The following is a 27,550-nucleotide window of genomic DNA, read 5'->3' as shown; positions in this document are numbered from 1 at the left end:
TAAGTGGTGGCTAAAACAAGGAAGTAACGCAAGTCACCAAGGACATGATAAGGTTTCCCAGTCATCCGTATTTCCTGGAATGCCATTGCATTCTTTCTTCATTTGTAGCAAGTTCTGGTCCAAACGGAAGGTGTGGCCTTTTGGCACCATCAGTGGCCCCTCTTAGCTGCAGATGTGACACGCTTGCCTTGTGCTCACTTTATAATCTCAGTGCACCTCCACCGAGCGTGGGTCCACCAGAACCCTGTGCTCACGGGGCGTCGCGAATGCCATGCTCGAAGGGGGCCCACAGTGCAAGCATCTGCTCATGCGCACACTCCGTTGTCCCGCAGGCTTCACTTACAAAACACAGGTTCAAAGATAAAATTACTAAGGCTGTCAAGACGGCAAAGGCAGAGCGTGAAACCAAGCATGGGGTCCTCTGAGCACGGGCCCCGTACGGCCGCAGAAGTATTTCTTTCACGAAGCCAGCCCTGTTCGTGGGTCCGTACACCTGTGTGTGTGCAGAAACCAGGGAAATGTTCTGCAACTTACTTTTTTTACTTAAGCATTTATCTTTGAAACTTTCTGTATAAGAATATACTTTATATGTTCTGTAAAAAATATGCTTAATTCTCTTAAGTGGATGCATAAAATTCTATTAAATGTATCAAAATGTATTTAACCAATATTCTATTCATAGACTCTTTTTTTCCTCAATTTTTCATAACTTTTCATAACAGTTTCTCATAAACACCACTGCTTCAAATATCCTTGTGTACTTGAGCAAATATTTTCATCCCAATGCTCCTGTAGGCTGTTTCTAGAAGTGGAGTTGCTGGTTCACAGCGCATGAAGATTGAACAGTATAAGACAGATTGACAAATTGCCGATTCCTTCGCCCCCAGCACTGCTCAGCGTTAGCAGCATTTTCATCTTCGCCAATAGGACGGGCAAAAATACCTCATTGCTTTTTTACTTTTCTTTTATTTAGTTCTCATGAAGATGGGGACCACCCATTTATATTTCTTCTTCTGTAAACTATCTGTGTCCTTTGAATGCTGCTTCATTGCTTTTTAAAAAATAAACCTTTAATGTTAGAAGGTTTTAGACTCACAGAGGCAATACAGAGAGTTTCCATAGACCCCACACCTGGTTTCCCCTGTTGTTAATGTCCTACATTAGTGTGGGACGTTTGTCACAATTAACAAGACAACGTTGACACGTGATTATTAACTGAAGCTCATACTTTGTTCAGATCCCTCAGTTTTTACCTCATGTCCTTTTTCTGTTCCATCCAGGAGGCCACATCACATGCTTTGTCCCGTCCCCTCAGGCCCCCTTGGTGATGAGTTTTCAGAGTGGCCTTGTTTTGGACGACCGTGGCCATTTGGAGGACACTGCTCGGGTGTGTGTAGAACGCCCCTCCTGTGGGATGTGTCTGAGGTTGTCCTTGTGATTGCAATGGGTGGTGGGGTCGGGGGAGGAGGACCCCAGGGCTGAAGTGCCGTGCTCATCACACCGTGTCGAGGACACAGATGATCAACCTGACGTGTCACTGTTGACGCCGACCGTGACCACCTGGCTGAGGTCGTGTTTGTCAGGACGCTCCACGGTAAAGTTTCTTTTCCTCTCTTTTCAATTCCTCTGCTGCTTTTGGATTTCTCTCTCACGTGATTGAACATGAGAAAATAAGCCCTATAAGGGTTTGTTTGGGCGGCTTCCCTCGCTTCCCACCGTCTCAGGGTCCTCCCCGTCCTGCTGGCGTCACCTGTGACCCTCAAGGCCCCAGCGTGTTTTCCCATGTGGTTGGCACGAGGCCCCTCAGTGTCCCCACCCTCTGGCTTCTGGGTCCAACACTGACCTTAGCAGCAGCAGCTGGCGGGACCTGGCTGCCCAGCAGAGCCTCGGACGGCCGTCGGGCCTCAGTCTCCACACGTGCGAGACGAGATGCGTCTTCCCTGGAAAACGCACCCCAGCCTCGACTTCTCGCGTCCCCGCTCCCCCTAGACCCTCCATTCTGCCCCAACGCCCCCAGAACCGGCCCTCCACTTTCCAGCCTCGCTGTCTGGCCCATTTACCTTAGAGGCCTCCAGGCCGCAGGCTGACCGGCAGCGCCATCTTGCCGGCTCCGAGGGCTTCCTGGGGTGCGGGACTCTCGGTGCTAGCACAGGACGCTTGGCCACCCTGCTGTTGGGTTCCCTCGTCCCCTCCAGCTTCCCTCCAACAAATGCCTGATAATAACTGCAAGGAAGTTATTTCTGTAGCTTAAATCCCATCCCATTTCTCTTCTGCTGAAAGCTCCTGCTGAGTGCCTTCAGGATGACAGGACCCCAGAGCACAGCCCTACATCTGCTCCGCCCTGGCCCCCGCCCAGGGATGGGCGGGGAAGAGGAGGGTCGAAGTACAGACAGACAGAGGCCTCTGTCTTTATAGCACCTGCCTCTGCAGTCGTGTCAATGTCCTGTGGCTGCGTAACAAGCGAGCAGGAAGGTGCACGCTCAGCCTGGAGGCCGGAAGCCGGAGGGCCAGGCTCTGCAGGAGCATCTCAGCTTCACGGGTGCGGCCAACCCCTGGCAGCCCTGGCTCGCAGCTGCCTTGCTCCCATCTCTGCCTCCGTCTTTCCGCAGCCTCTGCCCATGTGTCTCTGTCGGTCCTCTCCTCTCCTTCATATAGGACACCAGCCATCCAACTTGGGGCACCCCAAGTCCAGGGGGATCTCAACCCCAGATCCTCACCCAACTGCCCCTGCAAGGCCCCTGGTTCCCCCTTTTCTGAGGTTCTGGGTAAACACTACTCAATCTGTTACGGACGTTCTGTAGGTGGATTGTGTTGCTGGGGAAACTGAGGCAGGCATCTGCATCAGTTCTTCTCAGGCCTGAGGGGGGGCTCCGACGACCCTGCCACCTGCCCCTCCTCCTTCATTCGCAGGGTGGGCGCCCTGGCGGCAGACTCAGTGGGACACTGGAGGGCGGAGGCGGAGTAGTTTCGGGATCTCACCTGAGGACAGAACAGGAGTGGGGGAGCCGAGCTTCAGGGTGGCCTTGGGGGGGCTCTGCAGATGGGTGGCCCTCGGCGCTGGCTGCAGGTGGGTGGGGAGCGCAGGGGTTTCATATGCCTGCCTCACTGGTCAGCGGACGCCCACGGCCCCAGGAGGGATGGCCCCTGGCTGAAGCCTGTCTCCCACTGAGGGAGCCCCACAAGGGGGCTGACAGCCAAGGGCCGTCTGCTGGGAAAGCAGCCCCCTTTTCCCAAAGGGGGAGCTGGACGACCACCACCCGGCACTCGGCTCCCGTCCATGAAGCTCCCCGGCCTCACAGGTCAGGCCTCAGGGCCTTTGCTTTTCTGAGCAAATCAGTGTGTTGACCCCTGAACCGTGGCCGTGCCCACCCACCATGGCCTCAGAGCGCCCTCCCCAGGGTGAGCCCTTTCTAGAAGGCCATGGGCTGTCAGCCTGACCGGCCTGCTCTCTGCCCAGAAGCCTTCCTGCGGGTCGCCTGCCTCCCTTTCCCCAGGCCAGGGGTCATCCCGTCCCTTCTACAGAGGGCAAGCCGGGGTCTCCAGAGGCAGAGCCCCTGCCCCATTCTCGGCTCAGGCAGGTCTGTCCGACTCCAGAGGCCAGGATCCTCCCCCGGTTTGGGCCCTCCTTGGGGGCTGAGGGCCTCTGAGCATCCCCAGCCTGAGTCCAATTTCCCGAAGACACTAGATCCTCTGGGGACCACAGCTGTGCTGAGCGACAGCCACTGGGCTGCCGTCCTGGCCCCTTTTGGGAAGAGATTAAAAATAGACAGGCTGACCTGGCAGGGCGAGATTCCTCTGTCCTCCTCCTCTCCCTGGGGCCCCTCCCTCAGCCCCCTCCCGCCTGCTGGGCTTTGCGGGGGTGTAAGAGGCCCCGGGACAGAGCCCAGAGCACCCCTCCCTCGCCGGCCCTGCCCTGGGCCCCTGCTGACCGGGGAAGGTGCCAGCCGCCAAGCACGGGTGAGGGCCACTCCATAGGCCGCCAAGCCAGGGAGGGGCAGCCACAGCCACAAAGCAAGTGAACAAATTTGTGAATGAGGCAGAGGGGGCACTGGGAGTTTCTGTAAAGTCAGAAAGGATTTTGGGGCAAAACCTTTCAGATCTGTGAGAAATAGCTTGAAATACCCTCAGTTGCCAGGGTGAAGTATACAGGATGGGGGAGGAGGATGAACGACCGAGAGGTGGGTGCGGGGGACAGATCTTGTCTTGGGACCAGAGATATTAAAACTGGACAGTAATATTGATGATCATATTAATATTAATTCTATTAATTATCGTAACGTCAGAAGGATAATAACAGCTGTCTCTTGTTAAGCACAGACTACATGCCAAGCACTTTGCATACATTTTTTATTGCACTGAGCCCTGCATGGACTCTGGGACACAGTATTTTTAACTTCCTCTTACAGTGGAGGAGACCAAGGCTCAGAGAGGTGTGGTAACTTGCCTGAGACCACACAGCTAGAAAGAGGCAGAGTGAAGATATGAACTGGGGTTTCTGGCATCTGTCACTCCCTCCAGTGGCCTCTCCGTGCTGAGGGGAGCCTGTGGGCTGTCTATGCCGTGAGCTTCCCATTGACTGGGCCTCCCTGGGCCAGCGCCTTGCAGCCGGCAGCACCTGTGATCTCCTGGGCTCCCTTGGGCTCTGCAGGGGCAGCCAGGCTGCCCTTCCTCCCCGTGCGCCAGCCGGGCCAGCACTGGGGTAGTGGAAGGGAGGGCTAATTGTGGCTCCTTATTCATGGTCACATCCTTGTCCCCTGCGTCAGTCTGGGCCTGAGGAAGGGCTCGCCGAACAGCTGCACGGCGCTGAGCAGACCAAGACACCAGCTTGTGCATCCCTGTGAGCAGGACTCAGGCCCCGATTTGGACACCGACCCCTGGCCCACCCCAGATGCCCTCTGAAAACCTCCGACCCGGGCCCCAGACACCCCTGCTCCACTCCCTCCAAAGCTGAACGTTGAGCCCCTGGGCGGCCAGGTGGCCCCTCGCTCAGCCCCACACCCGCCTTGGATGTCCTCCGTGGCCAGGAATAACCAAGTGACTCAGGCGGTGCCCGTGGTGCTGACCCTGCTCCCGGGCACTTTTCCTTACAAGGCCGTGTACACCTCCTGCCAGCCGGTGCAGGTCCACCGTCCCACCTCATTCATTCAGCCATTCGTCCACCAGTATTTATTGAGCCAGCTCCTTTGCAAAGCACTGAGATATGGCTGCTCAAAACGGAGACTCAGGGGGCTGAAGGTTTGCTGGGGTCTGGAGTGAGAGTCCGGCCAGGGCCCAGTGGACTCCTTACTGGACCAGGGTCATGAGCAAGCCACCAGCTCTGCTGCTGGGCAATGCCACCAGGGCAGGCTGGGGCACCCAGGGTGACCTCTCTCCTCGGGAATGAAGGAAGGGTACCCAGCCTGCCTCCCTGGCGAGGTCATCACGCTGGTCTCCTGCCTGACCTCTCCCACCTGTTTGCCTTGAGGGGAAGCAGCCAAGCCGCAGGCGGAGCGGGGCCCACAGGCCAGCCTGCCTGCCACACCTGCGTGCCCGCCTCACCTGCCGCCCCTGCCGGCCCTGCAGCATTCCCTCCCCAGGGAGGAGCTGACCTCTGGCTGCCTGATGCAGGAGGCCTCTGCCGTGAGTCACAGGGGCGCCTTGGGCAGGGATGGGCTGGTCCAGGGGCTCGGCTGTGGGGCCTCGGCATCACCCCCAACTCTAGACGGATCCTGCCCCCTGGCTGTTTTTGCATGAAAAATAAAGCCTTCTCTGATTCCTTCACCCAGACAGAGCCACTGCTAACGTTTTGGTGTATTTCCTTCTGGTCTTCTCACCACACGCAGCCGTGCACAGACTGTTTTATAAAGATGAAATCAGACACACAGACTGGTTAGAAGCATGAGGAACATTTCCCCAGGAGACCTAAAATCTCTAACAGCTTTACTGAGATATAATCAATATACCAGAAATTCTCCCGTGTGAAAGTGTGCAATTCAATGGTTTCAGCGAATTTACAGAGTTGTGCGCTCATTACCGTAATCTACTTCCAGAACATTTTCGTTGCCCCAAAAGAACCCTGTACCCATTAGCAGTCACTCCCCACCTCCCTCCCTCCCCCAGCCCTACGCAACCACCCATCTTCTGTTTGTCTCTGTAGATTTGTCTATTCCGGACATTCCGTACAAACGGAGTCACCCAAAGGTCCTTCGGATCCTTGGTATTTTTTGAAACTCCATATTAAACGGGCGCGCAGTGTTCCGATCTGCGGATGCACCGTGTTTCTTTGTTGGGTATTTCGCTTGTCTCGAGCATTACTGGGCTTTGGGAGGACCACCCAGCCGTGCGCAGCCACTGGAAGATCTCCTGGTGGGATTATAAAAGATGAGGCGGAATGCGCAGCGCCCTCCCCTGTCTTGGTACCCAGCACAGGGGCTCAGTGGAAGAGTGTGATGTCACTCGCTTTTCTCCAGAGGACAGGGATCCCCTCCTTGGCTCATGCTGGTACCCCTAGTGCTGTCAGTATTGGCCCATAGCGGGGGTCAACGAATGTTGAATGACAACACACAGACCTGGGCTGTCGCCTCTCCAGCAGGAGGTGCCCTGCCTACAGGAAGCCCACGCTCGGGATGGGTCTACCGCTCCTCTTCCAGAACCCGACAGAATGCTCCCAGGACGGCCTTTCTGACAGGGACTCTTCATTTGCTGACGTGGGAGATGATTACTGGACGGAGACACCCGGATCAGGTGGAAAAGGTGAGCCATGTAGCCTGGAAGGAGAATTTACCGTATGATCAAACCCAAGCCAAGACAAAGCTGGGCTGAGCTGCCCGGCAACAGGAGTGGGGTTTTCACGGGTCTTGTCACCTGATTCTAAAAGGCACTTTCCCACATATTCCCAGCCATGGTGGACCACTGTGGATGTCCCCAAAAGGCTGGTTCCCAGGGGACTCTGTACCAGCGGGTCTGTGGGAAGTGCAGCTGAGACCTTTGGGGTTCTGTGTCATCTTCCCTCCTGCAGATCGGGGTCAGGGGGCAGCTCTGGCCCTGGGCGCAGATCCCCCTACTCTCTGGCTGGACGCTGCTCAGGGTCCCTGGAAGGTCCCTTCCTTTGCAAATGCTCCGTGTGTCACTGACCCGCTGTGGAAAGGCATTTGCCTAGATGCTGCTGTGGGGGGCGGGGGGAGGGGGGGGCGAGGACAGGTGAAGCCAGGAGCTGCCAGCCCAGAAATAGAATCATATGAAGTGTGGAGTTGCGTGTCTGGTCTCTCTCACTAGCAGTGACTCATTCATGCTGTTGCACACATCAGCACGTCATTCCTTTTTATGGGTGAATAATACTCTGCTGTACGGACACACGTTATCCATCATCTGCTGATGGACACTTGGGTTGTTACCAGGACACACCCTGAGTGCTCTTACCTGCTTGCTCCTGCCAGACCTTGCCATGGGGACAGAGTCCATCCCCACCACCCACTTTGGAAATCCTGTCTATTCCAGCCCAGGTCAAAAGACTTGCTTCCCCAAAGCTTTCATGGGTGCCCCTGTCCCTTGCTTGCCCCCACAGAGTGGGTTCATGCCTCCCTTTGCATCCTTGTACTGGGCAGTTGATCTGTGTCATTAGTGCTCCTGACACCTCCCCTCCACATGCTGTGTGGCCAGGGTCCAGCCCAGCCAGCACACGTGGTGAGCGGATGACCCATGGGCCACCATAGGGCTGAGTCAGGGTGACCCTACCGGGAAGGCTCTCCTTTTCTGCCAACCTAGGGCGCTGGGGAGAGAGACAAATCTGGGTGGTGGTGGTGGGTCCATTCTCTAGATCAGAGGTGGCCTACTTTTCCCAGAAGGGGGCCATTTAAAGTCATAGATAGTCACAGGCCTGCTTGCAAGACAGTGGCACTTTCAGCATCCGATAAAGACAGACCCACTCTGAATTCCCAAAAAGTCTGAGAGGAATTTGCATTCTATGACAGCAGTATGGAGAGGGCTGGAAGCGGTGGAAGGAATCTTTGATGTACGAATAACCGCGGGCTGGGGACTGGGCAGATCTTCATCCGTACTTGTGGGCACTGGACTCCCGGGGGCTTTCTGAACCTACCCACGCGAGGATTTCGCTGTAGCCCCTAGAGGTGGATGCCACAGGCTGGGATGGCCATTCAGGACAGGGGAGGGGACCTGCCATGGCAGCCTCTGCCAGCTCCCCTGGGCCGGGTCTTCAGGGGGAGGAGGACTAAGGGCTCCAATGTGCCCTCAGGAGACGCCCTGCTCTCAGCTCCAGTACGTGGCTGGCTGGGCCCCCTGTTTCCAGAGTTCACCATCCAGGGGCTAGGCACACAGGGGCGCCGCCCCCCCACCCCCCCAGTTGCCCCTGCTCCTGGGGAAGTGAAACAGCCCGGGGCCCTGGTGGAACCTCCTGGCTGCACCTGGCAGCCGATCCCAGGAACGCAGCCTGCAAAGCCCGCTGGGCTGACCTCTGCACACCCTCCCGCGGCGCCGTGCCAGGCCTTACTCATGCTCTGGCAGTGCCAGGACCTCTCTCGGAGGCGGGGCCAACAGTGGCTTCCCGGCCCTGCGCCAGGCCCAGGCCTGCACCCTAAGCACAGCTCCTGGATCCAGGAACCGCCTCTCTTTACGGCCGGGAGAGGGCGGCCGGAGAGGGCGAGAGCCCCGCCCAGGGTCACCCACCAAGCCAAGGAACCAGTGGGCAGCATAAGGAGCAGCCAGAACTGGGCGCCAAGCAGCCTGGGTTCGAACCCCCGCGCTGCCCGGTCGCTAGCAGCAAGACCTCGGGAAAGTTACCCAACCACCGCGAGCCTCAGTTTTCCTGTAAGGAAACAGCCGATCTCCGTGAATAACTCCCCTTTCCACCTTCCTGGGATCCCTGGAGGCAAACAGCCAGGGAGGAGGGCAGCCGGCCGGGAAGCGCGGAGTCACCACCGCCTTCTCTTCTCCTGCGCTCGCTCAAGGAGGTGGCCGTGGGGAGGGGTCTGCGCCCCGCGGGAGGCGCCAGGGTGGGCGGCCCGCCTTCTCCGGGCCCCCGACTGTGGGGTGAGGGCGAGAGGCCGCTGGGGGCCGGGAAGGTTCGAGGAGTCCCCAGGAGGTCTCTCCTTGCAGCCCCCGCCCGCCGGCGCCCATTACACAGACACCGGGGCCGCCGCCTGGGTTCGGCCGCCCCGGGGGGGGGGGCGGGAGGGGGGCGTGTGCGTGTGCGTCTCCACTGGCAACGGCGCGGTCGCCGGGCAACCCGCGCGCCCCAGGCCCGCCGCGCCCCGGGGAGCCCCGAGGGGGAGGAACGGGGAGGGGGAACCCTGCAGCTCAGCTCAGCGCAGCGCGCCCCACCCCCCCGCCCGGGCTGGGGGTGCCTATGGCAGCGGGGAACCTGCATAGTCAGCTCCGGAGCCGGAGCCGGGGTGGCCGCTCGCAGGAGCTGCTCGCGGGGGCAGGGCACCTGGGCGGCCACGCGCGGCACAGAGGGAGGCAGGAAACGCAGGCCTCACTGGGACCCTGGCAAGCTCCTTCCTCCCCGGGAAATCGAGGCAGCAAAGCCTCCAGGCCTCCTCCTGAGGCTAGGTGAGGAGGAGGGGCCGCAGGTGCCAGGGCCTGGTGAGTGGCAGACGATTGCGCCAGCCGGGTGCTGTGCCCGTGGAGGAGGGAGCAGTGTCAGGGTGTGGGATCCTGGATGTCTAAGGTGAGGTCCAACTCCCGGCTGGTCCCTCTGGGGGCAGAGGGCAGCGGCGAGGACCTGCCTCCCAGAGGCCCCCAGGATCACCCACAGAGCTGGGCAGGGTTGCATTTTTCCGCTTGGGGTGCCTGCGTTCTAGGGCAACATCAACCACTTCCTGCACTGGCCTGATTTGATGTTTAGTCACCGCTTGAGGCCACACGCTCCAACAGAAAAGCCACAGGATTCCACATCTCAAACCCCCAAACCCAAACCCAGATTGTGGTCGGTGAACAGGAAGACAGCCTGTGCCAGGACCCTGGGAAGAGGGGCATCTGGGAGCTAGAGGGGTGAATCACGGTCCACCCCTCTCCTGGACCAGCGGCCGGGTCCAGCTCAGCAGCGCATCTTGCGCACCTGCAAATTCAGCTCTTGCTTTCACAGACCCCAACCCATATCATTTCCCCAAGGGCCCGGTCCAGGCACTGGGAAGAGTGCACAGGTTGTGACCGCAGGTGGCAGAGTGCCGGTGCCACCACTCCATGCTTGGCAGCCTTGGGGCATGCTGGTCTTCTCTGAGCCTCTCATCTGGACATGGGCCGCCCCCCCACCAGGGGTTAGTGAGACTTGTTAGGCCCATGTAACCCCTCAGTGCGTGTTTGGGGGCCTGACAGTGGCTCAGGAAAGGATCCACCCTCTGGAACCCCCAGCCTGGCCTCAGAGGAGCTCCATCGGGCATTACCACCTCCCAGCTGGATGACCTTGAGCAGGTGACTTGACCTCCCTGGGTCTCAGTTTCCTCAGTCTCTAAAATGAGGACAAAAATAAGGCTTCGTGGGGATGAAAGCAGTGGTGGGGCACGTGCTGTGCTCAGGAGGGATCCTGGGGTGGTTCATCTCATGCCCCCTCTCCTCCTGGTCCCTTCAGGTCCTCCCAGCCTTCTTCCGCTCTAGCCCCACCCCCTCGCTTCTCCTCTCCGCCCCCCCCCCCCCCCCCCCCGCCACCCCCGCCTGGCGTTCTCTTTTTTGCCCCCTTACTCCCCACACTCCCACTTCATTTTCTTTCCTCTCCCTCCCTTTCTCACTATCAGTTTCGTTTCTCTGTTTGGTGAAGCCCTGATGGGTGTGTCCCAGGCCCCGGCCCGGCCTGCTCTCCCGCCGGCCCCGCCCTGCCCGCTTCTCAGGTGCCGCCCTCTGTCGCCCAGGGGTTGGGGCTGGGGGAGGAGGGGGGGGTGAGTGCTGACGTCACGGGGCGTTTATCTGCCCCTCCCGCCTAACGCAAATTTCATCCTCCTTCTCTCTGAATCAATTTACTTTTATTGCCTCAGCTGCTCAAAAGCAATTTTTCAAGAACAAAAAGGTCAGCACGTCCAGGACTAATCAATTCTCGGAGAGCTCCTGCCGCCACCGCCGAGGGAGCCGGGGACCGGCGGCCCCGCCTTTCCCGCCAGCCCTCTCCCACCAGCGCCATCACTTTTATTGCTCCATGATGCCTGTCATTAGCAGGGTGTTTGAGATGCCCCACAGTGTTCTTACAACATAAAACTCGGGCGACTTGCAGAAGGGGGGGCCTGACGCGTTGATGGCCACTGGCGGCTCCGGACAGTAACAGCCCAGCTGATGGATCAGCTGCAAAGGGCGGCCAGGACAACAAGCATCCAGCCCCTTGTTCAAAAGCTCGGCTGCAAAGAGACACGCTGGAAGAGCTGGGGCCCCACATGCCTGCTCTCAGCCCTGGCCCTCAGTCCTGCAAATCCCCCATCATTGTGACCTTGGGCACCTGCCCACTGTCACCCCTTCCAAACTTTTCCTCTCAAGGCTGCGCTGGTCCCCACTGCATCCCTGTTGGGGGGCAGAATACTCCTTCCTGAGCATCCCCCCACCCCCCAACACAATGCCAGGCCCCACCCCCCTCCAACACAGTGAGGCCGTTCCATAGTGCCATTCCGGATGGGAAACTGAGACCCAATGTCACCAAAGTGGGAAAGAGCAGTTGCAGATCCAAACAGTTATGTGACCTGCCTGGGATGATACGCATGAGCTGTGCCCAGTGGGGAACCAGGTCTGCCGTTCCAGGCCCCCAGCTGTCCTTGTCCCATATCGTCTTGACGTCTGATGCCTGTGACAACAGCAGCTAAAATGCAGCACGCCTTCCAGGGCAGACCCCACACTCAGCACTTGGCGTGGACGCCCGCCCCATCCCCACGACGACCCTATTATGAGGCTTCTTACACCCATTTTACAGATGGGGAAACCGACACAGGGCACTACAGTACTGTGCTCGAGCCCACATGGCTGGATACACGCGGGGGACTAGACCCCAAATGTCTGCGTTTTGCTCTTTTAAAAATGGCTTAGGATAAGAAATATCCAAAATTGGCAAATCCACAGGTGCAGAAGGCAGATTGGTGGTCGCCAGGGGCTGGGGGCGGGGAACAGGGAGAAACTGCTTAATAGGTATGGGGTTTCCTTCTGGGCAGTGAGAATGCTCTGGAACTAGATAGTGGCGGTGGTTGCACAGCATCGTGAATGTACTAAATGCTACTGAATCGTTTGCTTTGACGTGGCTAACTTTACGTTCTGTGAACTTCACTTCAATAAATTCTTTTTTTTAAAAATGGCTTAGGTTTTTCTGCCACCTGTTTGGCAAGAGGGTGGGTGACCTGCCCGCTCTGGTGTCCCAGCAAAGCAGCCTGCCTCTGCTCTCCTAGGGGAGGTATGGCCTCAGGAGAGCCACCTCTCCCAGGAAGCCATCCTAGCTGAACCCACCTGCTCCGATGGCCCCTCCCACCACCACGGTCTGGTCAGTGTTGGCGTGCTGTCTGCACTTGGCTGGGACCTTTAGTCATTTCTAGTCACTTCTGTAAAGTCTGTGTCCTCAGCCAGGCCACAACCTCGTCCCATCTGGCTCTGCCCAGTGGCTCTGCAGGGTGGCTCGTGGCTCTGTCCACAACATGTGGGGCAAGGTGCCCTGGCTCCCTGCCAGACGGGACCCCCACATGTGCACTTCTGGATTCTCTTGGGTCCCTGGGAGCTCCCGCAGCCCCTGGCCCTCCCTTGGCCTGAGTCCCCCACCTCGAGATCTGAGCTGAGCTCCCAGAACTTTGGGATTTTCTCAAGGCTTCAAAGGTCGTCTGGGAGACCCTGAGCCTACTGACCAGCGCCCCCTCCAGGCTTCCTTGCACTGTACAAGAGACAGCTAATTGTTCCCCCACAGGGCCACTTTACCTACCAGAAAGTCCTCTCTTGGCCTGAATCCAGGGAAGTCCTTGTTGAGTTCTAGATTGCTCGCCCTGCCCTTGGAAGAGCAAGCCTTGTCCCCTCTCTGCAGGACAGGCCAGCACGCATGCGGACACTGCTCCCGGCCCCCACCCCAGTGGGCTCTTAACGTCCCTGACGTGGGTCCCTCCCAGCCTGGCTGCCTCTCTCCAGCTCTCTAAGGCTGTGTCCACCAGGAGCCCATGTCCTTGGAGGCCCCCTGCTGGGCAGGGCTGCCCTGCCACTCTGGAAGGCGGCATTGGGCGAGCTCTCTCTTCTGACATCCAAGTTTTGTCCATGGGCCTTGGGGAGCCACCGTCCTGGGATAAGACGGGGTCTCAGAGCAGAGATAAAGCCTGGGACCAGTGGGCCACTGTGGCACACGGGCCCTGGGGTCAGCTAGGCAGCCAGATTCAGCCCCTGCAGGGAAACTGGCCAGGAAACTGACCAGGGACTTGCAGGGCCCCCCTTCTCCCCGCCGGGCCGGGTGGGGAAGGCCGAACAGGACGAAGCATTTGAAACACCCAGAAGACAGCACACACCAGTGCCGTTATGCCTATTTGTTTCTTTAAGGATGATGGTGATGCCCGTTCATGAGCCTGTGCTCTGTCCTAGGCACAGGAACCATGTCCCCAATTACCTGGACCGGCTGGCCAAGGGAGTGTTAGGCTGGGAGGGGCCACTTTGCAGACAGAGGCCCCGAGGGGCAGGGTGGCAGGAGGCCTGCCAGAGGTCCCCACAAAGTGGCAGGTCCCAGAGTCCAGGCCTGGCAGCAATGCCAGGGCGCCTGGCTTCCAGGCTGCAGAACTCGATCTGCTTCCCGGTTGCAGCCGCTGGAGCCGCTGCCAAGTCCTTCTGAATGAGCAGCCACTGCCTGTGAACATTGTGAGAAAGGCCTCCGGGGTTTTCTCAGGAGCCCAGGTGAGGCAGGAAGTCCCCTGGGCTGAGGGGACCATGGTAGCAGGTGGCAGTCAGAGTGCTGGACAGGGGCCCTCTCCCAGGGGGCCCGGGCTGGCCAACCAGAGGCCCAGTCCAGATGCTCCCACCAGCGGCCCAAACCTACATGTGGACAGAGGGCTTCTCCTGGCAGGCAGGGCTCCCCCCCAGCCCTATTTACCAGGAGCCTCGGAGAGCCAGTGCACCCAGGGCCACAGAGCCACCCTGGCCAGGGATTGGGCCTGTCCTGACCCTGGTCTCCGAAAGGCTCCCCACAGCTCTCGTCAACCAATGGTAGGTGTCTGACAGCCCGTGGCTTCTTTACGTCCAGATGAGTCTGTATCACCTTCGTTTGGCAGCTCGAGTCCTACTGGCCAGGCTCTCGGAGGGCGTGAAAATGATGAACCTATTTTATCTCTTAATAATTGAAAAAAAAACACAAACCATTGGTGTTTCGACAGATAGCTACAGCTTTTCAAATCCAGCCCATCCAGCAATGCTCTCTCCAGGTGACTTCTGTAGAATAGCGCCCTCCCGTCGCTCTCAGATCGCGACAGGCCCCGGTGCCGTGGGCCGGGTGGGGAAGGCAGAGTGGGATGAAGCACTGTCCTCCTCTGCCCCCTTCTTCCCGGCCCCCCACCGCCTTTCATGCTTCTGGACTCAAGGGTCACACTGTCACCGCACAGACCAATCACAATGGGGTCATTATAGTTCCAGAGCTACCAAAAAAAATGAAAAGGTGTGCATTGGGGGGGCCCCGGAATTCAGCCGCACCCAGGGGAGCAGTACAATCAGCTATTGTCGTGTTAGAAGTTCCCCGCGATAAGAAGGGAGGCCAGAAACGCCACTTTCTGAACGGATTGCAAAACAGAATAGAAAGTTCAAGGCCGAGAGATAGCCCAGTGAGCGGGGAGCAGCCCCTCCAGGCACGCCAGGGCCTCTGCTGGGCCTCTGGGCCCACCAACCCCTCTGCGAGGGGCATGCATGTCCCTTGAGTCCCCCTCCACAGGGCTCCCAGGAAGGGGGGCCTGGCTCGACAGACCCCGTGTCGCCCTCGCTCCACGGGCCAGGGCGTCCGAGCTGGCTTCCTCTCGAGGGTTCCGAGGAAGTTCTCTAAAGCAGCTGTGGGCTGGGGAGCGTCTGCCCGGCGCCAGGGCTGTGCGAACTGCTCTGTTTACCTCGATTATCTCACTGACCCCTCACACCCACCCTGTGCAGAAGGTGTTAACTTCCCCTGACCTGGATGGGCGGGGAAACTGAGGCAGGCAGATGGGCACAAAATGCCAGGATGTGAACCAGAGCTGTATGTTTTCTTCCCTGTTTCTCATCACGTTCCGCTGCCTCCTGTTTGTGCCAGAAGGCTGTCGTGGGTTTGTGGGGAGGACTACTACCGGCCTTGAGCTTCCTGGGTCATTTCCAGTTGTTGATTCCCGCATTCTCTCCTTTGGGACATCATCTGACCTTATCAGAGGGCCCAGGCCAGGGGACAGTGGGGGCCAAGCTACCTCCCGGCTCCCTGCTCAGTGCTCTCTAGTGGGACCCGCCCCTCCGCCGGCGCCTGAGACCTAGTTTTGGCCAATCTTTCCTAGGGACACCTGTCCTTGAGCTGTCATCCTCCAGTCGGCATTAGTAGCCTAGAGGGCAGAAGACGACGGTTGGAGGAACTGGGTGACCTGGCTCTGGTCAGAGTGCAGGCTCTGGGCCAGGCTGCGGGGGTTTGAATCTGGTCTGTCACTAAGCAGCTGTGTGACCTCACGCAGGTGACTTAACCTTTCTGTGCCTCAGTTTCCTAATCTAGAAAATGGAGATAATCACAGCCCCACCCTGTATAGCCACTGGGAATAATAATTGAGAATGCTTGGCTGGGTCCTCGTGACGTTTAGGGGCCCAAAAAGCAGTCACTTCAGCCCAAGCCCCTCATGGCATAGACTAACAGCTGTGGCCCAGAAAGTCAGGAGCCCCTTTACTCTCGATCTGGTGCTCTTGCCATTGCATCACGCCTGGCCCCTGGCTCTTCCCCAACAGGCACAAGCCACTCGCTGGGAGCAAGCAGCAGCTGGGGTCCCTGGACCACTGCCACAGCACGGGGGACCCCCAGGTGAGTCACTGTGGGTAGGGCTTTTGTGGGGGTAGGGAGGGCACTGCCAGTCAAGCCTGTGGCATCAGCCCTCCAGCCTCCCCAGCTTAGGGCCCCAATGCCCCTCCCCCAGCACAGTGGCTCCTGGCCAGCTGGTCTGTCACCCACGGTGTCTCTGAGTCCCTCCCCCAGGACATAGCCCTGGCCCGGCTTCCCTGGCCCTCCCCCAGGGACATGAGGCCTTCCTAAGGCAGTAGCCCTCCTCCGACAACCCCCCTAAACCTCCATGGGGCTCCAGGGAGCCCCCCACTTCCCTGCCACCACCTCCCCCAGCCCGCTGAGGCCAAGGCGCCACAGTGACGATGCTCTGACGGCTGAGAATGAGCCCAACAAGAGACACAGATCCTACGAGCCTCCACGGGAGGCCTTGGCCCGCTGCCCAGCTCGAGGTCACAGCCGCGGACGCTGGCTTCCTGGGCCCCTCACTCCCATAGTGAGAGCAGGGTCCCTGCGGCCCAGGCCCCAGTGCCACCATGGGGTAGGAGACCCGAGTGCCATGGTGGTCCCTCCCTGACCAAGGGGGCTGGGCACTGTTCGCAGCAACCTCGGGCCCAGAGGGCCTTCCCATCCTGGAGACACCATCCTCTCTGCCGCTCTGTGTCCACCCCCCTAATTCCCTCGAGCTGGCCAGTCAGGCCAGTGACTGTAGCACGTTGCACAAACTCTGTGCCTCCATTTGCTCATCTGCAAACCGGTCCCGGAGTGCCCGCCTGCAGGGTGCCATGGGGGCTGGACAAGCAGTGGCCAGAGAGCTCAGCCAAAACGCTGTCTCCTGTCCCCTGGTCTTTCCCTCTCACACCTGCCTCGGGGCAGGCACGGGGCCCCGGGCAAGGCCCAGAGACGGAGCCGTGTGTGACTCGGGGCTCGTGCAGGGCTGCAGAGCTGGGACGGACGAGCTAAGGCAGGGGAAGGCTCGTTCCACCCTGCTCTCTCCCGCAGCCGTGCGCTCCACGCGAGGCGGACCCTAACGACACGACTACGACCTGAGGGCTTCCAACAGGCCGGGCAGACATGGCGAGCTTAAGTGTGACTTTATGCTTTTCATTTAATTCCCGAAACGAGTGTTAGAGGTAGGTACTGTTACTCTCCACGTTTTACAGGTGAGCAAGGTGAGACTCAGAGAAGCTAAGCAACTTGCCCAAGATCACACAGTGAGAGAGGCCTGGATCGGAATCAAAGGACCCACGATGCACAGAGGATTCCAGAGAGCAGTGAGAACCTTCTCAAACTCTACTCGAAGCAGAAAACTCCCCTTGCCTCCCCTGTGCACCCCTCGGTGACCTGCCGAGCTGGCTGTGGGCTCAGGGCTCTAATCTTATCAGCCGATCAGCACTTGTCACAGCCTCTTTTATGGTCTGTGTACTCTGACATGTGTGCGTGTTGGTAGTGACGTTCCTTCGTTCCGACAATATTTGCTGAGCGTCAGGGAGGGCCCTTGTTATTAATTTATCGTCCAGCAAACACTGTGAGGTTGCTACAGGCCGGGCACCGAGCTGGGTGTGGGGACGGAGGGCCACGCCATGACGTGCTGCCGGGCGAGGGTCTGGGGGAGGTCCCAGGCGTGGCGGGCATGGGTGGAGAAGCCTGCTCTGGGAGGTAGACCCAGGTCCCAGTCGCAGGCACTCAAGTTCAGAGTTCAAGTTCCTAAAGGCCCCCTCAGAGGCAGGAATGCAGGGTTCAACCACAGCCCCCTCCCTGGCCATGGGGAGTCCTTGGGCCAAAGTCCACATTCAGGGAGCCCCGTGTTGCTTGGGAACGGGCCTGCGCTGGGAGCGCTCATGGGCTGGGAACCCCCGTGGGAACCAAACCCAGTGCCCCCACAACCCCACTGTCTCTTTGTGCCACTCTCCATGCCGACCAGGGCCTGATGCTGGAGGGGGCTGTGGGAGGTCACGGAGGATGAGAGGAGGGGCCACTCCTGTTGGGGGCATGCCGTGACAGCTGGGCTGGGCATCTCCCGCATTGCCCGGTCCAGCAGGGGCCCCCAGGAGCGCCGCATCAGTGGCTACAGAGGGTGCGGGCAGGCAGGGCAGGCCTGGCAGCCCCGGCTGGGCCACTTCTTGTCTCACAATGAGTGTGAGGCCTCTGGTGGCCACACCAGCCCTGCACTTTGGAAATTCAGCGAGTCTGTGTATCGACAAGGAACCGGAAGCTTCTGCTTCTGTGATGTCTGGAATAGAAAGGCAGGGGTGGAGGGGAGGTGGAGAGAGCCCCAGGGGAATCCCACTTGCCTGGTGCTCCGCCTGCCTCCTCCACTGGGGTCCCAGTGCCTCCCCGGGGGGAGGGCGGGTACCTCCCTGCGCCCCGTCGAGCACCCAGGTGCTGGATGCTGGGAACCCTTGCTCGGGCATCTCTGCAGCCTCGGAGGTCAGTGTGGGGAGGTGGGGGTGGAGGGGGAGGGGCAGGGAGGGAGCCCCAGCTCCACTGGGGAGCAGCCCCTCAAAGGGCAGGGCTGGGGCATCCGCTCCCAGGCTCCAGGGGACCTTCAAACAGACAGGGCCCGGCCCCATTTCCCCGCTCATCTGGGAGGGGTCCAGGCACCCCAGTTTTAAGTGCCCCAGTAACTCTCCTGTCCAGTCAGGGCGAGGACCCCACAGAGCCCTGTGACCAGGGAGTGTAAGCATCCTTTTTGTGTTCTGATCCTGAACTGGCCTCCTGGCACCTGGGATGCAGGACCCCTTTAAGGCAAGTGTGTGGGCCTCGGTTCAAGCATGGCTGGGAGAGGTGACTCCCGGCAGCCAAGCAACACCGGGAGGGGATGGCATGCAGGACGCAGACCCTTCCAGGACCCAGAAGCTGCACCCTCCATCACTGCCACCAGCCCCCCAGCGCCACACTCCTCGGCTCCCTTGGGGCCCTCGGGCCATCAGGGAACTTGTCAAGCTTCCTGAAAATTCTATGTGATTTTTGAGATGACCGTCTCTCAGACTGGCCCAGGTCTCTTCCTTCCGGCCCCTCGAAGCAGACCTGACAGTGTCCTGAGAGGTGCCTCTGTGGGGAGAGTGAAGTGGGAGGGGGCAGAGCGTGGTCAAGAGCCCACCCCGCTGGCTCTGAATCTGTGACACTCTCCTCTGGGCCAGGCGGCCCCCTTCTCCAGCCTGTTTCTCATCTGAAAACACGTCTTTACCCGGACTAGGCATTTGGTGTACAACAGGTGCTCAGTGCACGGTCGCTGCTATTTTCCCTGAGAGAGGGGCACTAAGGGCCCCATTTTGTAGCTGAGGCGTTAACCTGGGGGGACCAGGACGGAGCCCAGAGCTCACGCTCCCCTGCCCCCACTGCCCCCCCGCAAGGCGAGGCCAGGGCTGGACCAGCGGTCGGGGGTGGTGAGAGGCATCATCTCCGCTACTTTGGAATGGACGCCCCACGGCCCCACCTTGTCCTCATTTTTCCCCCAAGCCCCTCTGGGCTCCAGGTAGGCCTGATCTTGCTTCCCCTTTTCTCAGGAGCTGCCCTCTCTGGCTCAAGGGAGCTCTGAAGCTAAGGGCCCTCCTTCCATCCCAGAGCTGCCCCTCGGGGCCAGGCTCCTGCCTCCGCCTGCACCCGGGACTGAGCCCTGGGGTGCATCCCATTCTGGGTGTGTCCCTCTCCCCCACGGGCTCCCAGCCTGGAGATTCTGTGGTTTCTCACCAGCCCGCTGGGGCTGGAGCTCCGGGAGCCGGCTCCTGGCTGCAGCCCCTGGCCTCCTCAGTCTGGGTGACCTTAAGACTGGTCCTTGGCCCCTCCCTGCTGGGTGCTCGGGTCCCAGTGGAGGGAGTGGGGCCAGGTGGGCCCCTCTAAGAGGCGGGACTTCTGTCCTCTGGCTGGGGATCATATACCAACCTCCTGACCCACAGCAGAGGCCCAGAGGGGAGGCCTCATGCCCCAGGTCACACAGCAAGTCCAGCTCACACTTCCTGCCCCTCACCCCCTGGGTGGGTGTGAGGGAGGATCCAGAGAGAATGAGCAGCTCAGTTTAGAGTCAGGTAAACTGAGACTCAAGGTGTCGGCTGGACAGTGCTCAGAGTGTCTCTTCCCTCGGGAAAGGACGGACCAAAGCCCTTGGCCGGAAAGTGTCCAAGCACAGGGAAAGAACAATCAGAAAGTCCTGGGCACCAGTTCTGGCTTGGCCACCTACCGACTCAGTGACCTTAAACCAATTACTTAACCTCTCTGTTTCCTCCTCTGCGTCATAGGGTAAAACCAGCATCGCCCCCATCTGGCTCCATCTGGCATCGAGTGTGTGATGGATGGAAAGGGCCCTGCAGGGTAAGCGTCCCAAATGCCCCTTCCCTGGTATTCATGAGCCCCACCCTCGGGCCTGCCTGGTCCATGCAGAGGTCCCCAGTGCTCCCAAACAGCGGCTCCTGCTGGCAGGTAGTGAGTTCTCCATCGCGCGGGGGTATTCCGGATGAGAGGACATGGCTGGGAGGGCTGAGCCCCAGCCTGGAGTGGGACTAGGTGATCCCCCACTTCTCTCCCTGGGCCTCCCCAAGGGGGCCTCCTCCCAGCCAGGGGGACGGTCAGCGGTGCCCCCCGGGTGTCTCCTGCACACAGTCTCTGGAGAAAGTGGGGACTGGACAGACGGTCCAGAAGGAAGAGCCGATGCTGCCGCTGTTCAGGTCCGGAAGCCGAGTGGCCTGCCCCAACAGGCAGTCTGTCTGTCTGTCAGGGGCCGGGGCCAGGGCCAGGGGCCTGGGTGAGGGCGGGGGCTGGGCTGTGGGACGCTGGAGTCCAGGAGGGCCCTCGGCTGTGCTCAGGGCCTTCCTCGTCCTCGTCCGCAGCTGCCCTGTGCCCAGCTCCTCCGGCTCCAGCTGGACCACCCCAAGCCAGCAAAGGCCGAGGAGCACATTGGCTCACGTAAGGGACCCAAATAAATCTGGATTTCAAGAGACAATGGGCCCCACAGGCCTGCAAGTCCTCCTACCAGGGACCCACCAGGCAGACACATACCGCCAAACTGGCCGGGCTCTGGGGGTAGGGCGCGGGCCAACTCTGGACCTGGAAAGAGGACTTGACCCAAGGCCAGCACAGTGGGGCCTGGTCCTGATGGGGTGGTCAGGCCCTCTGGCATTACTGAGAGGCCCCAGTGTCCCCCAGGGAACCCCAAGTACCCATGAGCTCTTTTGAGGCCTGACGTTCCCTTTTCTTTGCCTCTGGAGGAGGGTGGGGGGCATGGTGTGCACGTTCAGATTTTGTAAAGAGACAATGTCAGCTGGACACAGACAGACAGACAGAGGGGAGGCTGAGCAAGCTGGGGGGTGGAGGCGCTAGGACCATGGGGGATGTGTCGAGGGGCCCCAGCCTCAGGCTGGCTCCCAGGGGTGGTGCTGGGGAGTGATGGGCTGGGGCAGGGGTGCATAGGGGGTCTTGGAGGGCACCAGAGCCAGGCGCCTACCTAGCAGAGGCCTGGTCGTGTCCTGTCGGCGCTGCCCTGAGTGGGTGGGCTGGGAGAGGCCAGCGTGCAGAGCTCTCCGGCAGGGGGGCAGCTGCAGGGATGGGGACTTCCGTCTCCCTTCAGGGCCCCCTCGGAGGCTCAGCCTGTTTTGTCTCCCAGCCCTTGGGTTTCACGGGAGTGATTCCTTGGCAAAGCTGCCAGCCTGCACGGTGCCCTTTTAATTAGTTTCTCCCAAATTCCCTCTGTCACTCAGTTATTAATATTTATCTGGAGCACACCTGGTATGATGAGATCCGGGGGCCCCGGGGGCATGGAGGGCCGGCTGCCCCTTCCCCTTCATCTCCCGGCCCAGTGCCCCCACCCGTCCTGCCCCCTCCACTCCCCGCGTCCCCTCCCTCCGGAAGCCCCCAGCCCCTCTCCTGTTTTGGGTGCCCCTCTCCTCCACCCCCCTCCCCGTATCCCTCCCACCCCCCACTTGAGCGGGAAGCTGTGCAAGGTGGCTCGGAGGTGTGTGCCCAGGGTAGGGCGGGCTCCCCACTCCGAGCAGCGGCCCGCTGGGTGTGAAATTAAAAGAAACGGCAACAAAGCCCCTTCTGCAGAAAACAAGATGGATCTGAGTGGCCCGGACTTCTTCCTGCTGAAATGGGAATTAGAGTGGAGGATTATTTCTGAGGACGCGGGGTCTCACTGTGCCCACACGCGCCTCCTTTTGCCCTGGGCCCCAGTGAGGCTTGCAGCACGGAGACCTGGCCTCCTGAGGCCTCATGTGGGCAGGGGGCTCCCAGAGGCCCGTGGGCCAGGGCGGGCATGTGAGCACCAGCCTGCTCCCCTCCCTCCTGGGAGACCAATTCCTGGTGAGAAGCCCGGGCTTTGCAGAAACGCGACTGTTGCTGAATCCCACAGCCAGGCCTGCGTCTCCAATTCATCAGACAGCTGAGAACAGGAGAGGAGCAGGCTGGGGCAGCCCACCTCCAGCCTGGCCCAAGGCCACCTGGTGTCCCAGTGCCTGGGGAGCAGGGCACGCCAAGCAGGCCCCAGTTCAAGCTCTGGAACTTGCTTTCTAGAAAGGAGAACACCCTATGGGGGTTCCAGTCCTGTCTCTTAGGTCCCCATCCAGGGCCCTGGGGGTGGAAGCCACAGGAGTCCCTACGTGTCACCAGGACACTTTATGGTGGGGTGTCCCTTCTAACTGAAACTACTGTTAACGAGATTCTGGGGACGCAGCAGCCTACTCGACAAGCAGGCCCTGCTGTTCTGCGTGAGTTTCAGGCCTGTGATGGGGGTGGGGGTCCATGCAGGGACCCAGAAGGCCAGGCCAGTTTGGTGAACCAGTAGCAGCCTTTCAGAGCCCAGGGGCATCCCACCTTGTTGGGGACCCTGGGACCTCTTTGGGGCTGCCTTGGCAGCTGCACAACCAGGGAAGGGCAGTGGTCCTATTGGTAGGACTGTCAAATCTGCAGAATCCTTGAGCCATGGTGCTGGGGAGGGGCCATGCAGAAGAGCCGGAGGGGCGGGGGAAGCTGCAGGCTGGAGGTGAGGGGGACCAATGCCCAGCCTTGCTGCACTGTCTCACCTGCGGGCACCTGAAGGAACGCCTGTGGGAGCTGCTCCTCTTCCCACCTGCACTAACCTGAGTCCAGTTCCTGGGTCCCCCTGCCCCCGCCCCGAAAGACCCTGCCCCCATCAACAGGGGGTGCATTCCTGGCAAAATGTGGAAGAGCCACGTTCTGTGTCTGTCTCCCTGCGAAGCAAGCAGCTCACCTCGTTGGAGACACCGTCACCCCTACCTCCCTGTGTACAGGACACCCCCCCGCCCCGGGCCACTCTGTTGCGGGCTGGCTGACTCTGAGCCCTGAAAGTTCACTTCCATTTATCTGCCTGGCTCTGGCAGTCCTGTGGCCCAGTTGAGCAGTAAGTTCAAGAGCTGGGAGGAACCGCCAGCTAAACCATCATTTGACAGAACCTGGGACGGATCGGACAGCGGAGGGCGCTGGGCTTCGGAGAAAGGCAGAACATGCCTGCAAGTAGGACCAACCTGCTGTCTGGGTAGGTGGGTGGGATTCCCCTAGAGCTCCAAGGGTCACTGGCACTTGTTTCCTAAAGTTTCCCAAGAGGGGCAGGAGGTGGGCAGAATAGAGGGGCGGCTAGATGCCTGGAAACTGCCCTGGGGGCGCCTGCCTGCCACCCACCCCGCAATCGATGCTCCTGGTCGGCCGGTTGTTGTTTAAGTACAGTCGGATTCCCTCTTACAGAAGGAAACTGAGTCCTCACGTCAGAAAGCAGCCTTCCAGGTGAGCTGCTGGGAAAAGCCCGAACTCCCCCACTCGTTCCCGCCTCCTGCGCGTGTGGCCCTGGACAGAGGGAGGAGCCCCAGGAGGGACAAAGGGTGAAATCCACAGCAAGAGGCTACACAGAGTTCTAGAAGGCAGAGTGGATGGGACACCACGAGGTCAGCGACTCGAGTGGCTCTCCCAGCCCCGTGGCAGCACCTCATGTGACCACGAGCGCCCCTGCCCAGCTCCCCCGACCAGGAGAGTGAACAGCTCCTTGGCTTGCTCTTCATTAATTCATAAACTCTTGCTAACGTTTATCATCCTTCAGTCATTATTTGAACAGGGCCCCATCCTTTACCCTTTTGAGGTCTTTTTAGTCCGTTTGAGTATCCCTCTCCGAGTCTTCCACCCATGCCCTGTAGCTGGTGTCCAGACAGACATTGGCCACGGTCCTCCGGCAAGCCTGATCCAAAGCTGGGACCTCCCACTCCAGGACCTCCAGCCCTTGCCCATCGCTGGACTCTACTGTTAAAAAATGCCAGACCATTGTCCTCGCTCATCAACCGGGAGCCACTAGGACCCTGGGTGTCTTTCTCTATTGTGCTTATTCACAGCCAAGGAATCCACGAACTTTATCAGCTGCCATTGTGTCTGGCCTTGGGGAAGCCTTCGTGTTTTGTTGAACTGCACGTGTCTCTCGTTGGTTGGGGGGGGTTTGAACCTGCTTCTGCCTCCTGAGGGGCTGCCATACCCAGCCCGTGGCACCATGCCCCTGTTGCACCATCCTAATTTCAGCATCCAAACATCGACTTAGAAAATCATTGTCATTCTCTCTAACGACTCGAAATATAAAGTACCCTCTTTTGTTCAGTGTCAAACTGCTGATGGAAGAGCTGGTGGCATCTGACCTGTCAAGACAGATGTATTATCATATACGGAGACTGAATGGCATATTTTCAAACCATTTTGTCTAAATTACACAGTCCTCGCCCCGGGAGCCCGATCTGGTTACTCTCCTGAGAGGCAGAGAGCGGAGGGTGGGGGAGGGAATGAGTTAAGGAGGAGCAAAGATTTCTGGTGTCCCAATGCCAAAATCTGAATGTGGCCCGTGAGGCCACTGGCAGGTGTCCTCTGGTCTGCAGAGGGCGTGAAGGCGGCCAGGCGGGTCTGGACCGTCCCCGGATGGCCGTGCCCACGGGAAGCCAGCTGGCACCCTGTTCAGCAATGAGGTCACTCCTGTGGCCTGGTAACCCTAGAGATTCAGGCTCCATTCTCATGCCCTTTGCCTGACAAGGTTTCCCAGGCCTCATCAGGCCCTGGTGCTCCTTTATCTCCAGGAGGGTTATGCCGAGGGGGAGGGGGCTGCAGCCAGCCTCCCATGGGTTCTTTTCTGAAAGCTGGTGCTCCTTGAGATGAGGGAAGTGGCATGATTGAAGCAGAGGCGAGGGGGCTGGCTTGAGGGCCCCCCTGCTCTGTGTGTGGGGGCGGGGGGCACTATCTGGCAGCTTATCCTCTGTGGGACGGGATGGGGCAGAGATGCAGGTGTGCCCAGGTGCCAGTGCCCCAGCCAACAAAGGAGCCGGACCTCATGGGCTTCCTGGGGTTTGGACAGAGGGCGTCTGGGTGGCAACAACAGCCAGGAGCAGAGCGCGCCCTGTCCGTCTGCACGGGACCCTCCCACGCTGCTCCCTGCACACCCTCAGGTGGGCGGGCACAGAGGGAGAGACCCCTGTGATAACGGAGACTGAGCTGGGTCGATGAGGCTCGTAATGGGCTTCAACTTCATTGGAAGAACATAAGGTTGGGGCCAGCCCAGTGGCGCAGTGGTTAAGTGTGCACGTTCCATTTCTTGGTGGACCGGGGTTCGCTGGTTCGGATCCCGGGTGTGGACATGGCACTGCTTGGCACGCCATGCTGTGGTAGGCGTCCCACATATAAAGCAGAGGAAGATGGGCACGGATGTTAGCTCAGGGCCAGTCTTCCTCAGCAAAAAGAGGGGGATTGGCAGCAGTTAGGTCAGGGCTAATCTTCCTCAAAAAAAGAAAAAAAAAGAGCATAAGGTAAGTGACATTTCTTGCTCACCTGACTCCCTGGAGTAAGAGACACCAGTGGAGAGGACATGGAGCCAAAGGCTGTGCAGACACGGGGTGTTCAAGGTTTGCCCCACGGGCCGTAAAGCCATGGGTGTCCAAGTGGCCACTCCTGGGGGCCGGCAGGGCAGCTCTGCTCAGTGGAGGGTTTGCAGGGTGTGTGTACGCGTGCCCCCAAAACCCCAGTGACCCGGAGTGCTCCGGCCTCTGTCCCCTGGAGCAGGTCCATGGTACGATGGTACCAGGCCTCCCTGTTGGGGCTCACTAAATGCTTGTTGAGTGAATGCATGAATGAATGAATGAACGATGTGGACCAGGGCCGTGCACAGGATGCTCACTCTCTCAAGGACTTTCCTGGTACAGCCCCTGCAGCTAGCAGAGGTATAAAGACAGTGGTACAGACCACCTGTCTACACTGCAGCAGACGAGCCCTACCCAGGCACAGCCCTCAGGACCACAGGACGGCAGAGAGCCTGGCCGTTCTGGGGGCCTGCCCAGAAGAGTCTGGCTCCGGGTGGCATGTCCCTGCGGATGATGACGTGGTTGTTATTTATGGGACTAGAGCAGAGCAAAGACAAACATCCCGCTGGTACATCCTGGTTGGGCCACATCCAGGGAACCAGCTGCCCAAAGTGTTTAAAAGGCCCTTCCGGGAGGGGCTGGGGCCAGTCCATGGCCTGAGGTGGAGGTCACGATGGGCCTCGTGCCACTGCAGGGCTGACCTGTGGGGGAAGGACCGTTCCTTCCTGAGGACGAGTCGCCGCCCTCCTCCCTGGGTTCGCCCCCTCTTCACACTGCCTGCAGTAGCCATGCCTTGGAGGGTGGTGATGGCAGGGCTGGCGCTCCTGAGCTCCAGTCTCTGACTCTGCCTGCACCGTACCATCCCCGGTGCTTCAGATCCCAGGTTAGGGCTGGGGTGTGGCTTCCGGGTGTGATGGGGAAGGAGTACCTCCCAACCCTGAAAGGACAGACAGGTTTCTCTGAGTGGAGTCACCAGCCATGCATGGTAGCTGATGCACTGCCTGTGTCTGCTGCCCCTCCTGGCCCCGTGGCACCTGCCCAGCCAGCCTTGGGCAGGAGCACCCGCTGGCATACCGAGAGCTGCCAATGAGGCTCTCAGACAGCTTGGCCAAGGCCAGGTAGGTGCAAGGTGAGATCCCCAGAGGTGCAGACATCCAGGGGAGCTGCACACGTGCCGTCCTCCCCTTGCAGGCCAAAGGATGGAAAGGCAATCCCAAAGACACTGCTGTTAGGGCTGGGAGCCTGCCACCCCACCACCGTGCTCCAGGGGAACCAGGCACAACCCCCAGCCCCCCTCCGCCCCCTTCCTATGATCCCTGGGGCATGTGGCCATGCAGCAGGGCCCCTGGGGATTGGTGAGGCAACCAGACGGGCACAGCCAATGCCTGACTTCTTCCTTAAACTTCCAACCCTAACACGGTCAGATTTACCTAGTTGGCCTGAAAAAAGTTCAAAATGTGGGACTTCAGCTTTTCCTGAAATTGGAGCCCTGGTAGCTCAGTCTCAAGAAAACCCTATGTGGGATTCCAGGTCTGGGGCGGGTCTCGGGGCCCTCTCCCAGCATTCCATTAATTCTCCCATCAACCTCTCCATCCCTGAGGCCCGGAGCAGCTCTTCCTCCGGGACTTCTGCCACTTGCGGTTCCCTCCAGGCGCCCGCCGGGGCCGTGGCTGCAGGCAAGGCTTCCCGGAGGAGGGGCCTGCGGGGCCACTGGCCCTCCTGGCTCTTCTGTGGGGGCCCTCTTTGCCCAGCATCAGAACCTGTCATGTTTCAACCTAACGCACCCCGCCGGGCCCTCTCCCCACACGCCGCAGAGCATACA

General features: G+C 59.7%; 3 long non-coding RNA genes across 5 annotated transcripts; 2 read left to right on the top strand and 1 right to left on the bottom strand.

The window, feature by feature from the left end:
- Positions 1–5,869: 5,869 nt before the first annotated feature.
- Positions 5,870–9,489, bottom strand: LOC111775547 (uncharacterized). Its single transcript, XR_011422758.1, has 2 exons — positions 9,356–9,489; positions 5,870–6,746 (listed from the first exon to the last, which is right to left on the bottom strand). It is a non-coding gene; the product is annotated as an uncharacterized lncRNA (long non-coding RNA).
- On the top strand, positions 8,531–12,254 carry LOC138916083 (uncharacterized). 3 transcript variants are annotated; one of them, XR_011422756.1, is made up of 3 exons: positions 8,531–8,802; positions 10,108–10,407; positions 10,965–12,254. It is a non-coding gene; the product is annotated as an uncharacterized lncRNA (long non-coding RNA). The 3 variants fall into 3 exon arrangements; XR_011422757.1 differs by having other exon boundaries at positions 8,583–8,802; positions 10,082–10,407; XR_011422755.1 differs by lacking the exon at positions 8,531–8,802 and having other exon boundaries at positions 9,506–10,407.
- Positions 12,255–15,448: 3,194 nt separating this feature from the next.
- On the top strand, positions 15,449–23,345 carry LOC111775574 (uncharacterized). The gene is made up of 5 exons (XR_011422759.1): positions 15,449–15,590; positions 15,856–15,928; positions 17,068–17,178; positions 20,143–20,215; positions 23,236–23,345. It is a non-coding gene; the product is annotated as an uncharacterized lncRNA (long non-coding RNA).
- Positions 23,346–27,550: the final 4,205 nt, after the last annotated feature.

This window comes from Equus caballus, chromosome 11, assembly GCF_041296265.1.
Source record: "Equus caballus isolate H_3958 breed thoroughbred chromosome 11, TB-T2T, whole genome shotgun sequence".
Classification (NCBI taxonomy): Eukaryota; Metazoa; Chordata; class Mammalia; order Perissodactyla; family Equidae; genus Equus; species Equus caballus.
This window is presented reverse-complemented; position numbering and strand designations above follow the sequence as displayed.